Source organism: Pelobates fuscus, chromosome 1 (genome assembly GCF_036172605.1).
Source record: "Pelobates fuscus isolate aPelFus1 chromosome 1, aPelFus1.pri, whole genome shotgun sequence".
Taxonomy (NCBI): Eukaryota; Metazoa; Chordata; class Amphibia; order Anura; family Pelobatidae; genus Pelobates; species Pelobates fuscus.
This window is the reverse complement of record NC_086317.1, coordinates 211642565-211655738: the sequence shown is the minus strand read 5'-3', so window position 1 is coordinate 211655738 and position 13174 is coordinate 211642565.

The window sequence follows — 13174 nt, the reverse complement described above, 5'->3', positions numbered from 1 at the left end:
GAGGGTATTGCCCCAGAATTACAATATTGTTGAAGTACTTATTGTAACGGACTGATCTGCTCACCAGAGGTTAAAAACCATTTAGGCGATATTCCCCTTTCCGATGCCCAGGTAGCTACTGCAAGCACCAATCTCCTGAACTGCAAACTACACGAACTCTCCAACTCCCGACCAGAGAATACATACACACTGGAAATAGCCTAACAGGAAAAACCATACGAAAGGTTTACACTCCTGACAGTCAGCATACAATCCAATTCCCCCAATAACGAGACGACACTTCGTTTTGAGGGTCAAGCAGAATCTGTTGTTTAATCACACAACCCCTGCTTTTATGGGATTCTCCCATGCAAGGGAGGCACCCACAACAATTAGTACATTAACCAATGCAGTACAAGGTACAACCCACACATCTCCTCCCACCACATTATCTGTTAACATAATTAAACTGTGCACAATTTTCCCCAAGTTTTAGATGTACCTCAAATGCCTAGGACACACCTATCCCCTGATAGCCCTGATAGCCCTGATCTGGGTGAGCAACATACTCAAAAATCACCGAGATCAGACCAGGGGTCCGGGAGCTATGGAGGTTTAAAGTTTTGACCGACCGCACAGGCAAAGTAGCCGAAAATAGTTCCATGAAGTTTGGCCTTGCGGTCGGTCTCTGTTAGTGCTATAAAAAGTCCTGAATGGCTTGCCATCCGTGGGTTTCCTGGTGTTCGTTAGAATCCCCATGTTAGCATTAGTCTTTCTACCGAATGGCGGCTCGTTCGGTAGTTTCGGCACAAATCCACGGAAGTCTGGAGGTCTCAGCAGTGTTTGTCTATTCAAGTGTCCGATTCTAGTTCCAGAAACTCGACGGCAAAACCCCGCTGTTCGGGAGTTTAAGATGGCCGCCGCCACGTGTTCGTTTCCTGAATGGCGGCCACCCAGAGGACAAAGCCCACACTGCACTAATTGCCAATTACCTGTTTGCAACATTGTTGCAAACGGTAATTGAAGGCACACGTATTCCTGGGGTGGTCTGATCGTTCGGTAGTTTCACCCGTATAATAAACGGAGTGATTTTACCGAACAATCAGTCGAATGCTGCATACAGGTGAATACACAAAAATAGCAATACGCGAAAGCATCTTAAAATACACAAATTTGGTTAGCCAGCTCAATGCCCTGGGTGGTATAGTTTTACATAGGCAGAAGTTCCTGCCATATTAAATGTCCATGGCTGGTTCTTAAAGGGCCAGTAGATAATCCACAATCCATAATGCCCAGCTCTTGTAATTAAAGGGCCACATCTTCCCGGGCCATAGTCAGAAGGCAAGAGGCGGGCAAGCAGCCCCCTCCAAGGACATGTGGCGAGGTCGGTTTCGCCACACCTATTGATCACTGGTTTGAATATATCAGCTTGTTATCTGGTAGTTTCTAGTGTAGGAAATATCAATCTGTTTTCTATCACTTAGATCTGTGTAACAAGTGTTGTAGGTGTGAAACAATATTACCAGCGATCGATGTAGTATATTCGAATCAAAGTTACGCTTCGATTTGACTCTCAGATATGAAGTGCACCGCAGGCCGCAAATGTACTATTTAGGAGATTAGCAGCAAAACAATTAGAATGTTTACAACTGCGCAGTAAGCACACTATTAGATGCTTCTATTTGACTATCAGATATGAAGAGCAGGCCCCAAAATGTACTATTTAGCAGATTAGTACCCAGAAAATAAGCATGTTTACAACTGCGCAGTAAGCACACTATTTGATGCTTCTATTTGACTATCAGATATGAAGAGCAGGCCACAAAATGTACTATTTAGCAGATTAACACCCAGAAAATAAGAATGTTTACCACTGCCCTGTAAGCGCAGTATTAGACGCTTCTAGAAGAGCAGGCCACAAAATGTACTATTTAGCAGATTAACACCCAGAAAATAAGAATGTTATTTGCTAACTTGATTGCATTCTACGAAGAAGTAAGTAGAAGTATAGATCAGGGTGTTGCAGTGGATGTGATCTATTTGGACTTTGCCAAGGCATTTGATACAGTTCCACACAGAAGATTAGTGTTCAAACTCAAGGAAATCGGTCTAGATGAAAATGCTTGTTCTTGGGTAGAACATTGGCTTAAAAACAGAGTACAAAGAGTTGCCGTTAATGGTAAATTTTCAAGCTGGACAGAGGTGGCAAGTGGTGTCCCTCAGGGGTCTGTTCTGGGACCCCTTCTATTTAACATGTTTATAAATGATCTTGAAGACAGCATTGAAAGTCATGTTTCAGTGTTTGCAGATGACACAAAACTTTGTAAAATAATACAATGTGAGCAAGATATTACTTTGCTGCAGAGGGATTTAGATAGACTGGAGGACTGGGCACTCAAATGGCAGATGAAATTTAATGTTGAAAAATGCAAAGTTATGCACTTTGGCGTAAAGAATACACAAGCAACGTATACCTTTAACCCCTTAACCCCTTAAGGACCAAACTTCTGGAATAAAAGGGAATCATGACGTGTCACACACGTCATGTGTCCTTAAGGGGTTAAGGACACATGACATGTGTGACATGTCATGATTCCCTTTTATTCCAGAAGTTTGGTCCTTAAGGGGTTAATGGAAGCGAATTAGGGATAACAACACACGAAAAGGACTTGGGAATTGTTATAGACAACAAACTATGCAACAATGTGCAATGTCAATCAGCAGTGGCCAAGGCCAGTAGGGTATTGTCATGCATGAAAAAGGGCATTCATTCTCGGGACGAGAATATCATTTTGCCTCTTTATAAATCACTGGTAAGACCACACATTGAATATGCTGTGCAATTTTGGGCACCTGTTCTAAAGAAGGATATTATGGCACTAGAAAAAGTGCAGCGGCGGGCTACAAAATTAATAAAAGGAATGGAACATATCAGCTATGAAGAAAGGTTAACAAATGTAAACCTATTTAGTTTAGAAAAACGTCGCCTGAGAGGGGATATGATAACATTATACAAATATATTCGAGGCCAATACAAACCATTGCGTGGAAATCTATTCACAAACCGGACTTTACATAGGACACGAGGTCATGCTTTTAGACTAGAAGAAAGAAGATTTCGTCTAAGGCAAAGGAAAGGTTTTTTTACTGTAAGAACAATCAGGATGTGGAATTCTCTGCCTGAAGAAGTGGTTTTATCAGAGTCCATACAGATGTTCAAACAGCTACTAGATGCATACTTGCAAAAACAGAATATTCAAGGATATAATCTTTCAATGTAGGGTAATAACTGCTTGATCCAAGGATAAATCTGACTGCCATTCTGGGGTCAAGAAGGAATTTTTTTGCTAGCTTGTTGCAAAATTGGAAGTGCTTCAAACTGTTTTTTTTTTTTTTTTTTTAAATGCCTTCTTTTGGATCAACAGCAAAAAACATATGTGAGGAAGGCTGAACTTGATGGACGCAAGTCTCTTTTCAGCTATGTAACTATGTAACTATGTAATGTTTACCACTGTGCTGTAAGCGCAGTATTAGACGCTTCAATTTGACTCTAAGATATAAAGAGCAGGCCACAAAATGTACTATTTAGCAGATTAACACCCAGAAAATAAGAATGTTTACCACTGCTCTCAGACTCTCAGATATGAAGTGCACCCCACTAAAATACTATTTAGCAGTTTAGGACACCAAAAAATTTAAGTTTTAAAACTGAAATGTGACAATAGTATTATTATTTTTTTTTTAATTCTTTATTTTTGTAGTGCTAAGAATTACAGACACGCTTATATCGCCATGACAGCAGATACAAGCCGATGGAACAACACAAGTTAATCAGTAACATGGCAAGCATTAACAGCACAATTTTTTAAAGAGATTTTTTTAAAGAGGTCTATAACATTTGCTTCAACAGTAGCTTCAACCAGGCTGGTAACCACTAGGAGTAGAGTAGACAATTTGCATACTATCAGGAATATATGTAAAAACTAGAAAAGCTACAATTTCTGGGGAAATTGTGTGAAGTGTTCTTGCCTCCACCAGTAGTCTACAACTGGAGTGGGCGGGGTAACTGTTATTATTTATTTATATAGCACATCTAATTGCCACGTTGTTGCCCAAAGTGCTTCACAGTTACTTTAACCCCTTAAGGACCGGACTTTTTTTGCGATGTTGTACATTTGCGACCAGGCATCTTTTTGACACTTTTGTGGTGTTTGTGTTTAGCTGTTATTTTCCGCTCTCTCATTTACTGTTCCCATACAAATTATATATTGTTTTTTTCAGGACAAAAGGGGCTTTCTTTACATACCATTATTTATATAATCTCATGTAATTTAATTTTAAAAAAATGAAAAAGTATGATGAAAAATTGAAAAAATACACGTTTTTTGAATTTTATGTGAAAAATCTTTTACTCATCTACAAAAACGAATGAAAAAAACTGCTAAATAGATTCAAAATGTTGTCCTGAGTTCAAAAATACCCAGTGTTTACATGCTTTTTGCTATTTTTTTGCATGTTATAGGGCTATAAGTACAAGTAGGATATTGCGGTTTCAAAACATACATTTTTAAAATGTATCAATAGTGACATTGTAACACTATTATCTGTCATAAATTGCTAAATAACACCCCACATGTACATATTTTTTTTAAAGTAGACAACCCAGTAGACAAAGTAGACATCAAAAAACAGCATTAACACCCAGCACTCCCAAGCAACCAAGTCCTGCTGAATCTTCAGAGCAGAGGTATCATCTCTGGAAGATTGCCCACCCACCCCATGGTCAACAACTTACTTATAGATAGTGCACATCAGCTGGTTTCCTTAACACACCAATCAAATCACTAAACCTCTCCTCACCTGAATTTATTTAACACACTGCATCCTTACATTGGTTTAATCACTCATTGATATTTGTGTGTTTGTATATATGATCTACATATCTATATAATACACTTTTTCTAATGTTCTCCCTTCTATTTTTCACTTTAACACTAACTTCTCTCATCACTAAAATATCCCTATCCTTTCACTCACCTGTCCCTAGCAACACCATAATTATTACTTCCACCTTACTCCCCTCCCCTCTCTATTCATCCCATGCACTCTACACATACCTTTCCAGCCTATCTCCACCAACTCCTCCCAAATCCTCTACATACATACCCTCCTACAAAACTTTCAAATCCTACTCCCACCTTCACTTCCTTTCTATCCTTCTGCTCCTAGCTGCTGGTGATGTCTCTCCTAACCCCGGCCCCCTCGCAACAAACTCAGCACATACTAACCCAAGGATCCACACTAATCTCATACCCATCTCATGTTCCTCTAAATCCTCCTTCAATACTGCCCTCTGGAACGCACGCTCTGTTTGCAATATAACTAAATCCACTGCTGTCCATGACTTCTTCATCTCTCGTTCTATAGATTTACTAGCCATAACAGAAACCTGGCTCTCCCCCTCTGACACTGCCACCCCTGCATCTTTGTCCTTCGGTGGTCTCCAACTTACCCACAACCCAAGAAACTCTGAATGTAAAGGTGGTGGTGTTGGGTTTCTCCTCTCCCCTCACTGCTCTTTTAAACCTCTTCCCACCCCCCCTTCTCTCTCTTTCCCATCATTTGAAATACACTCAATTCGCCTTTTCAAACCCTTCTCTGCTAACATTGCTGTTATTTACCGCCCCCCTGGTTCCCCTCTTCTCTTCCTTGACCACTTTGCTGCCTGGCTACCCTATTTCCTCTCTTCTAACATTCCATCCCTAATTCTCGGGGACTTCAATATTCCTATAAACCCACCTTTGACCTCTGCAGCCACCAAACTACTTTCCATGACTTCCTCCCTTGGGCTATCGCAGTGGGCAGATTCTCCCACCCATGTAGCTGGCAATACCCTTGACCTAATCTTCACTTATGCATGTAAAGTATCTAATATCTGCAACACTCCATATCCACTCTCTGATCACCACCTCTTATCATTTGCTCTCACATACCCCCTCACCCAAAAACCTCAGCCTAACCCCCCTCAACTCAGGAGGGACCTTAATTCTCTTGATCTCCAACAGTTGTCAGCTGACATTGATTCACAACTGCTGTCCATCCCTTCCCTCTTCTGTCCTTCACAGGCCATCTCCATATATAACTCTACTCTTACATCTGCCTTGAACACTGCAGCGCCACTCCAAACAAGCACCTCGAGGAGGACCCGCCCCCAACCATGGCATACTAAATCAACACGCTACCTGCAAAGATGCTCCCGTTGTGCTGAACGCTCCTGGAGGAAGTCTCGTACACAATCAGACTTTCTCCATTATAGATTCATATTGTGTTCATACAGTGCAGCCCTTGCCCTTGCCAAACAGTCCTATTTTTCCACTCTCATTAGTTCATGTTCCCGCAACCCCAGGCGTCTCTTTCACACCTTTAATTCTCTTCTTCGCCCTGCTGTGGCCACCCCCAAAACTAACCTTACTGCTGATAACTTCGCATGTTACTTCACTGACAAGATTGAACAGCTAAGGAAAGAATTCTCCCCTCCTTGCCTTTCTGTTTCTCAATCACACATAGATCATGCCTTTCCTACCCTTCAGACATTCTCCCCAGCTACTGACCAAGAGGTGGCTGCTCTTCTTTGCTCCTCTCGCCCCACCACTTGCCCGCTCGATCCTGTCCCATCTCACCTTATTAGATCTCTCTCCACTTGTCTCGTGCCTTCTCTAACACACATCTTCAACTGCTCGCTCTCCTCTGGCATCGTCCCTGCTGACCTTAAACATGCCACTGTAGTACCTATACTAAAAAAACCATCCCTCGACCCATCCACCCCCTCTAACTACCGTCCCATATCCCTGCTCCCTTTTTCCTCAAAGCTTCTGGAAAGACTTGTCTTTACCCGTGTTTCTCATTTCCTCAATTCCAACTCTCTCCTTGACCCTCTTCAATCTGGCTTCCGCCCTCTCCACTCTACAGAGACTGCCCTTATCAAAGTTACTAACGACCTAATCGCAGCTAAATCCAAAGGCCACTACTCCATACTAATTCTTCTTGACCTCTCAGCGGCCTTTGACACCGTTGATCATGCTCTCCTTCTTCAAACTCTTCATTCGCTTGGTCTCTGTGACTCTGTCCTCTCATGGTTTTCCTCTTATCTCTCCCAACGCTCATTCAGTGTCTCCTTCTCTAATGATACCTCCTCCCCTTGCCCTGTCTCAGTTGGAGTTCCCCAAGGCTCCGTCCTTGGTCCCCTTCTATTTTCTCTTTATACTGCCTCTCTTGGCAAACTTATTACCTCTTTTGGATTTCACTACCACCTGTACGCTGATGACACCCAGCTATATCTCTCCTCCCCAGACCTCTCCCCTGCCGTCCTGCAACGTGTCACTGCTTGCCTTTCTTCCATCTCTGACTGGATGTCCTCCCGCTTTCTGAAACTCAATCTCTCAAAAACTGAGCTCCTTGTCTTTCCTCCTCCTAATACTGATCCTCCTCTTTCGCTCTCCCTCCAAGTTTGTGGTACCAACATCAGTCCATCCTTGCAAGCGCGCTGTCTTGGCGTCATACTTGACTCTGGTCTCACCTTTGAGCCTCACATCCAGCATGTTGCCAAATCCTGTAGATTCCATCTTAAAAACATAGCCCGCATCCGCCCCTTTCTTGCACCAGATACTACCAAGGAGCTTGTCCATGCTCTAGTAATTTCCCGCATGGATTATTGTAACCCTCTCCTGATTGGTCTCCCCAATAGCCATACTGCACCCTTACAGTCCGTAATGAATGCTGCTGCTAGATTGATTTTCCTCTCTAGTCGTTTCTCTCACACCTCACCCCTCTGCCAGTCCTTACATTGGCTTCCTGTATGCTATAGGAGTCAATTCAAGGTACTAACTCACACCTATAAAGCACTGAACAACTCTAGCCCCTCTTATATCTCCTCACAGATCCATAGGTATGTCCCTTCTCGGTCTCTCCATTCTGCCCGTGACCACCTCCTGTCCGTTGTCCGCACTCGTACGGCCAACTCGCGCTTGCAGGACTTCTCGCGGGCGGCTCCCTTCCTATGGAATAGCCTGCCTACCGCCATCAGACTCTCCCCTAGTCTTGCATCTTTTAAGAAGTGCCTTAAAACCCATCTCTTTAGGAAAGCTTATGGCCTCCAAGACTAACCCTTACCTCACATACCTGTCTCTTGCCCTCTCCTAAAGGGCAGCCCACCTTATTTGATTGTAAATTCCTGCCCTAATGTGTTTTACACCCCACCTCCTATAGAATGTAAGCTCGTTTGAGCAGGGTCCTCTTCAACCTATTGTTCCTGTAAGTTTATTTGTAATTGTCCTATTTTATAGTTAAATCCCCCTCTCATAATATTGTAAAGCGCTACGGAATCTGTTGGCGCTATATAAATGGCAATAATAAATAAATAAATAAACCCAGGGTATTCAATATGGGGTATGTCCAGACTTTTTTAGTAGCCACTTAGTCGCAAACACTGGCCAAAGTTAGCGTTCATATTTGTTTGTGTGTGAAAAAAGTAAAAAACTAAATTGAACGCTAATTTTGGCCAGTGTTTGTGACTAAGTGGTTACTAAAAAAGACTGGACATAACCCAAGGTATTGCAAATGGGGTGTCTTCTTTTGCAAATGGTATGCCATCATGGGGGTAATTCTCATTCCTGGGCTACCATACGCTCTCAAAGGCAACGTAACCAACCTGGCCATTTTCAATGTAAAAATATTTGACCCATATATTTGACCCTGTAACTTTCAAAAACGCTATAAACCTGTACATGGGGGGTCCTGTTCTACTCAGGAGACTTTGCTGAACACAAATATTAGTGTTTCAAAACTGGAAAATGTATCACAACAATTATATCATCAGTAAAAGTGCTGTTTGTGTGTGAAAAATGCAAAAAAAGTCACTTTCACTGACAATATCATCGCTGTGATATGTTTTACTGTTTTGAATAACTAATATTTGTGTTCAGCAAAGTCTCCCGAGTAAAACAGTACCCCCCATGTACAGGTTTTAGGGTGTCGTAGAACGTTACAGGGTAAAATACAGTGATAACAAACGCACGGACACCCGTGGAGAAGTGTAAAAATGTGTAAAAACACAGAAAACTTAACTGATAGGTACACGACTTCCCAAGGTTATCTCCCAGCTGATAACCATATAACAAGGTATGTATGATAGATAGGATATTTTGGGATTCTGTAAGTGTACCTATAATAGAGGACAAAACATAGTGCAAATATTGCTTAAAAACTGAAATGAAGCTTCCAATGATTAGAATGCACTCACATATTCCAGGAAAATAAAGCGTGTTATAGGTGCCTCCCCTTGGTGGAAGAAAAAAGGGGGGTATGTTCCTTTAAAAACTCCCTCCTCGAGTGATAGCCAATGGGGTATCCGGGTCAGCCAGGAAATTCACAGACAGCAAACCAAACGAAATACTTCAATGGCAATTTATTCACTTGTAGAAAGGTATATATACCAGCACCGCTATCTTAATTTGCTTTTATGATTTTTACCATATACCTTTCTACAAGTGAATAAATTGCCATTGAAGTATTTCGTTTGGTTTGCTGTCTGTGAATTTCCTGGCTGACCCGGATACCCCATTGGCTATCACTCGAGGAGGGAGTTTTTAAATATACATTATATATATGATATATAGACATATATTATATAGGTATAATATATGTCTATATATCATATATATACACATATATAATAATATTTTTTTTTTATTAACTTTCACTTTAAATTTTTTTATGATTTTACAGTTGCAGGGAGACTGCCTGTCAGCACAGACAGTCCCCCTGCAGGCAGAGACTAGGACACCTATTGTGACCATGTGGTCGCCCTGTTGGGCGATCACATGGCCCCAGGGGTCCTAAACCGCCATGGGGAGACTGTCTGGGCTGCAGGCAGTCTCCCCACACCGGGAGCACCGCTGATCGCCGCCGGGGGAACGACGGCGGTCGGGTAAGTACATTTTAAATTTAGGACGGTTCAGGACCGTCTTCGGTCGGCAAGGGAAAAATGCCGATGACGATCCTGAACCGTCTAGCGTCCTCAAGGGGTTAAAACATACATTTATATAAACATTAGCAGGTGTACAAAAGGCCCTGTCTATGACATCATGTGCTGCTGCAGCCTGGCACAGGTCAGAGTATTTTGGCGGTTGCCATCTTCAAACGGTCGTATTTTAAAAACTATAAATCCTACAGCGGAGAGCTTTATATTGTGAGAATCACAAGAACCAGACCTACATTTTGATGCATAGTATGTCTCTGAAGTTTTAAAAATTAAGGTACAGTCGCAGTTTAGAAATTGCCCTTCAAGTTTGAGCTGACTAGAGTGAAGTTTCAATGGAAGGCGTGAGTTGCAAACAAATGGTCACATTGTGAAAACTATCAGGACTATGGCTTAACCGTGGACATTTCTAGTGGCAGCAGGGATAGCTGAACGTTTTGATATAAGATTTGTGTAGGTGGGCTTGAAAATGAGGGAGTGGTGGCAGTTTAGAAATCATGTCCTGATTTTTCAGCTTTTGCCAGCTCCAACTCTAGTTTTGAACATTTTGCCATTCATTCCTATGGGACCGATTTTGCCACAAGAACAACGATATTCCGTGAACCATTCGGCGAAACGTTCCACAAAGTAATAGCAATCCGATTGGGAACAATCCGCACGTTTTGGTATATTTCTGTCTATGTAGTGTAAAAACTGTGGGAGGAGTTGTAAATTTGGCTATAATAAGAATAAGAATAATATATATGTGAGATAACATTAAGTGGTCTTGCTATGCAAGAACACTTAATTAAGCATTAATCATGTAAATAAAAAAGGTGCGCTGTACCTTTAAAAATTTAAAGTGCGAGTATATGCATATAATTAGTGCAAAAAGGAGTGTGTGTCCAATATAATCACACTCAAATGAGCTTATGTGCAAAGTTGCAAGTGAATGGTGGTAAGTAATAAAATAATAACTTACAATAAAAAATATGTCTCCTTAGATGCTCCAATCAAGTTAAAACATATGTAAAAAAAAAAAATACAGAGAGGAAAAAACATAGTATAATATTGTTTGAGAAACAGGTATATAAAATAAACCCAAATAGGAATATTACTCACATTCTTAAGTGTAAATAAAAAAGGTTTTTATTCATGTGGAAAATGTGTAGGATGCAAATGCAGCAAAAACAATACTGTAAGAGGGATTAGCAAATTTAAAACAAAATACACAACAGAAGAATATACCATTAAAGATTTTATTACTTGTTTTTCTAAAAATATTATATACCTTTTAATATGCCCATGTGGTCTACAGTACGTAGGGAGGACCATCCGCCCCTTACATAAAAGAATTTATGAACACGTTAATAATATTCGGAAAGGTGTAGATCACCATAGCGTATCTGCTCATTTTAAAAGGTACCTTAACAAAGACCCTAGTGGCCTCACATTTTTAGGGATTCAAATGGTTAAAAAATCATGGCGAGGAGGCAATTTTATTCAATACCTAGGGAAAGAAGAAATGAAATGGGTTCACACATTAGATACCCTAGAACCCAAAGGTCTTAATATTGAATTTGAATTGTACAATTTTATGTAATGAATTTTATACTTAAATGTATATATTGATATTAATTATCCTCGCTTTTTTCTTCCTCTTTCTGCTAGTAGGTGTTCTTATATATTTTTATTGTTGAATGTTTCTCTTGGACCAAATGTGTTTTTTACAATACATATATAGATATTCTTTTAAAATAATATATATACATGTCTATACCTTTTTTAAAAATAATATATATACCTTCTGATTACTGTTATGAACTACCTTTTTAAAATATAGTTTTATATTATATTTTGCTGTTGTCTTTTTGGTTTTTGTTTTTTGTGCCATTTTTTCCAATTCTATATGGACTATGGGATTCCCCTTTTAGACATTTAGTGGACTTACCCCGTTTATATTGTAAAAAAGACTATGGGAATGTACCCAATGAACTAATAGATTCCACGCCCCCAACATGGGCTTTAAAAGGCAGGACCAGCTACATCAGGACGTGATCTGAGGAAGCCGATTGGGCGAAACGCGTCATCACGTCATTACGTCATTACGTCATCACACCATCACGTGATCGGACGAAACTCCGAGTTCCAGGAAGTGCAGTGAAGTGCTGAAGTTTCGGATGGGAGTGGTAGATATCTATCATACAGACACTGACACATGATTGTTTTACTTCCATATGGGAACGGTGTTATTGGATTTTACTTATAAAATATATATATATATATATAAGTGTTTTTTACTACTGATCGAGCTGGTACCCTGCTATTTTACACTACCATCCAAGTCCTGATGTGTGGACTTATAAGCTGGACAAGTTAGAGCAGACTTTTACTGCTCTATCTTTGTGAGTAATATTCCTATTTGGGTTTATTTTATATACCTGTTTCTCAAACAATATTATACTGTTTTTTCCTCTCTGTATTTTTTTTTTTTACATATGTTTTAACTTGATTGGAGCATCTAAGGAGACATATATTTTTTATTGTAAGTTATTATTTTATTACTTACCACCATTCACTTGCACCTTTGCACATAAGCTCATTTGAGTGTGATTATATTGGACACACACTCCTTTTTGCACTAATTATATGCATATACTCGCACTTTAAATTTTTAAATGTACAGCGCACCTTTTTTATTTATATTGTTTGTATGGTGTTTTGTGAGCTTGTACACATTTAGGTGCTGCTCTACCTTTTTCACTTTAATATTTACACCTTAATTTATACTACTTAGCGCCTTTTTTTTGCTTGTTTATCTTTTTTTGATTTGTTACTCTGTATAGCTCTCACCAAGCAAGGCTGCTTTTTTCACTATGTCACTTTTTGAGTACCGAGATAATATGAAACGTGGTTTTGGAGATGCACAAAATGCTATGTACGACAATGTTCATATCTCCAGAAATGATGATATTGAAGTCACTTTCAAGGACTTAGAAAAGATTTTAGCTAAAGAGATAAAATATAAATGGGAGATTGCCACATTAGAGAGATATCTTAAAGATAAAATTACTCCCAGGGGTCTTAGGTTCTCTAAAACCCCTACATTTGAAAATGAAAAAAACCACAAGTATGTAAATATGTGGAATGATGCACTTGAAAGATTTTCAATGGAGATGA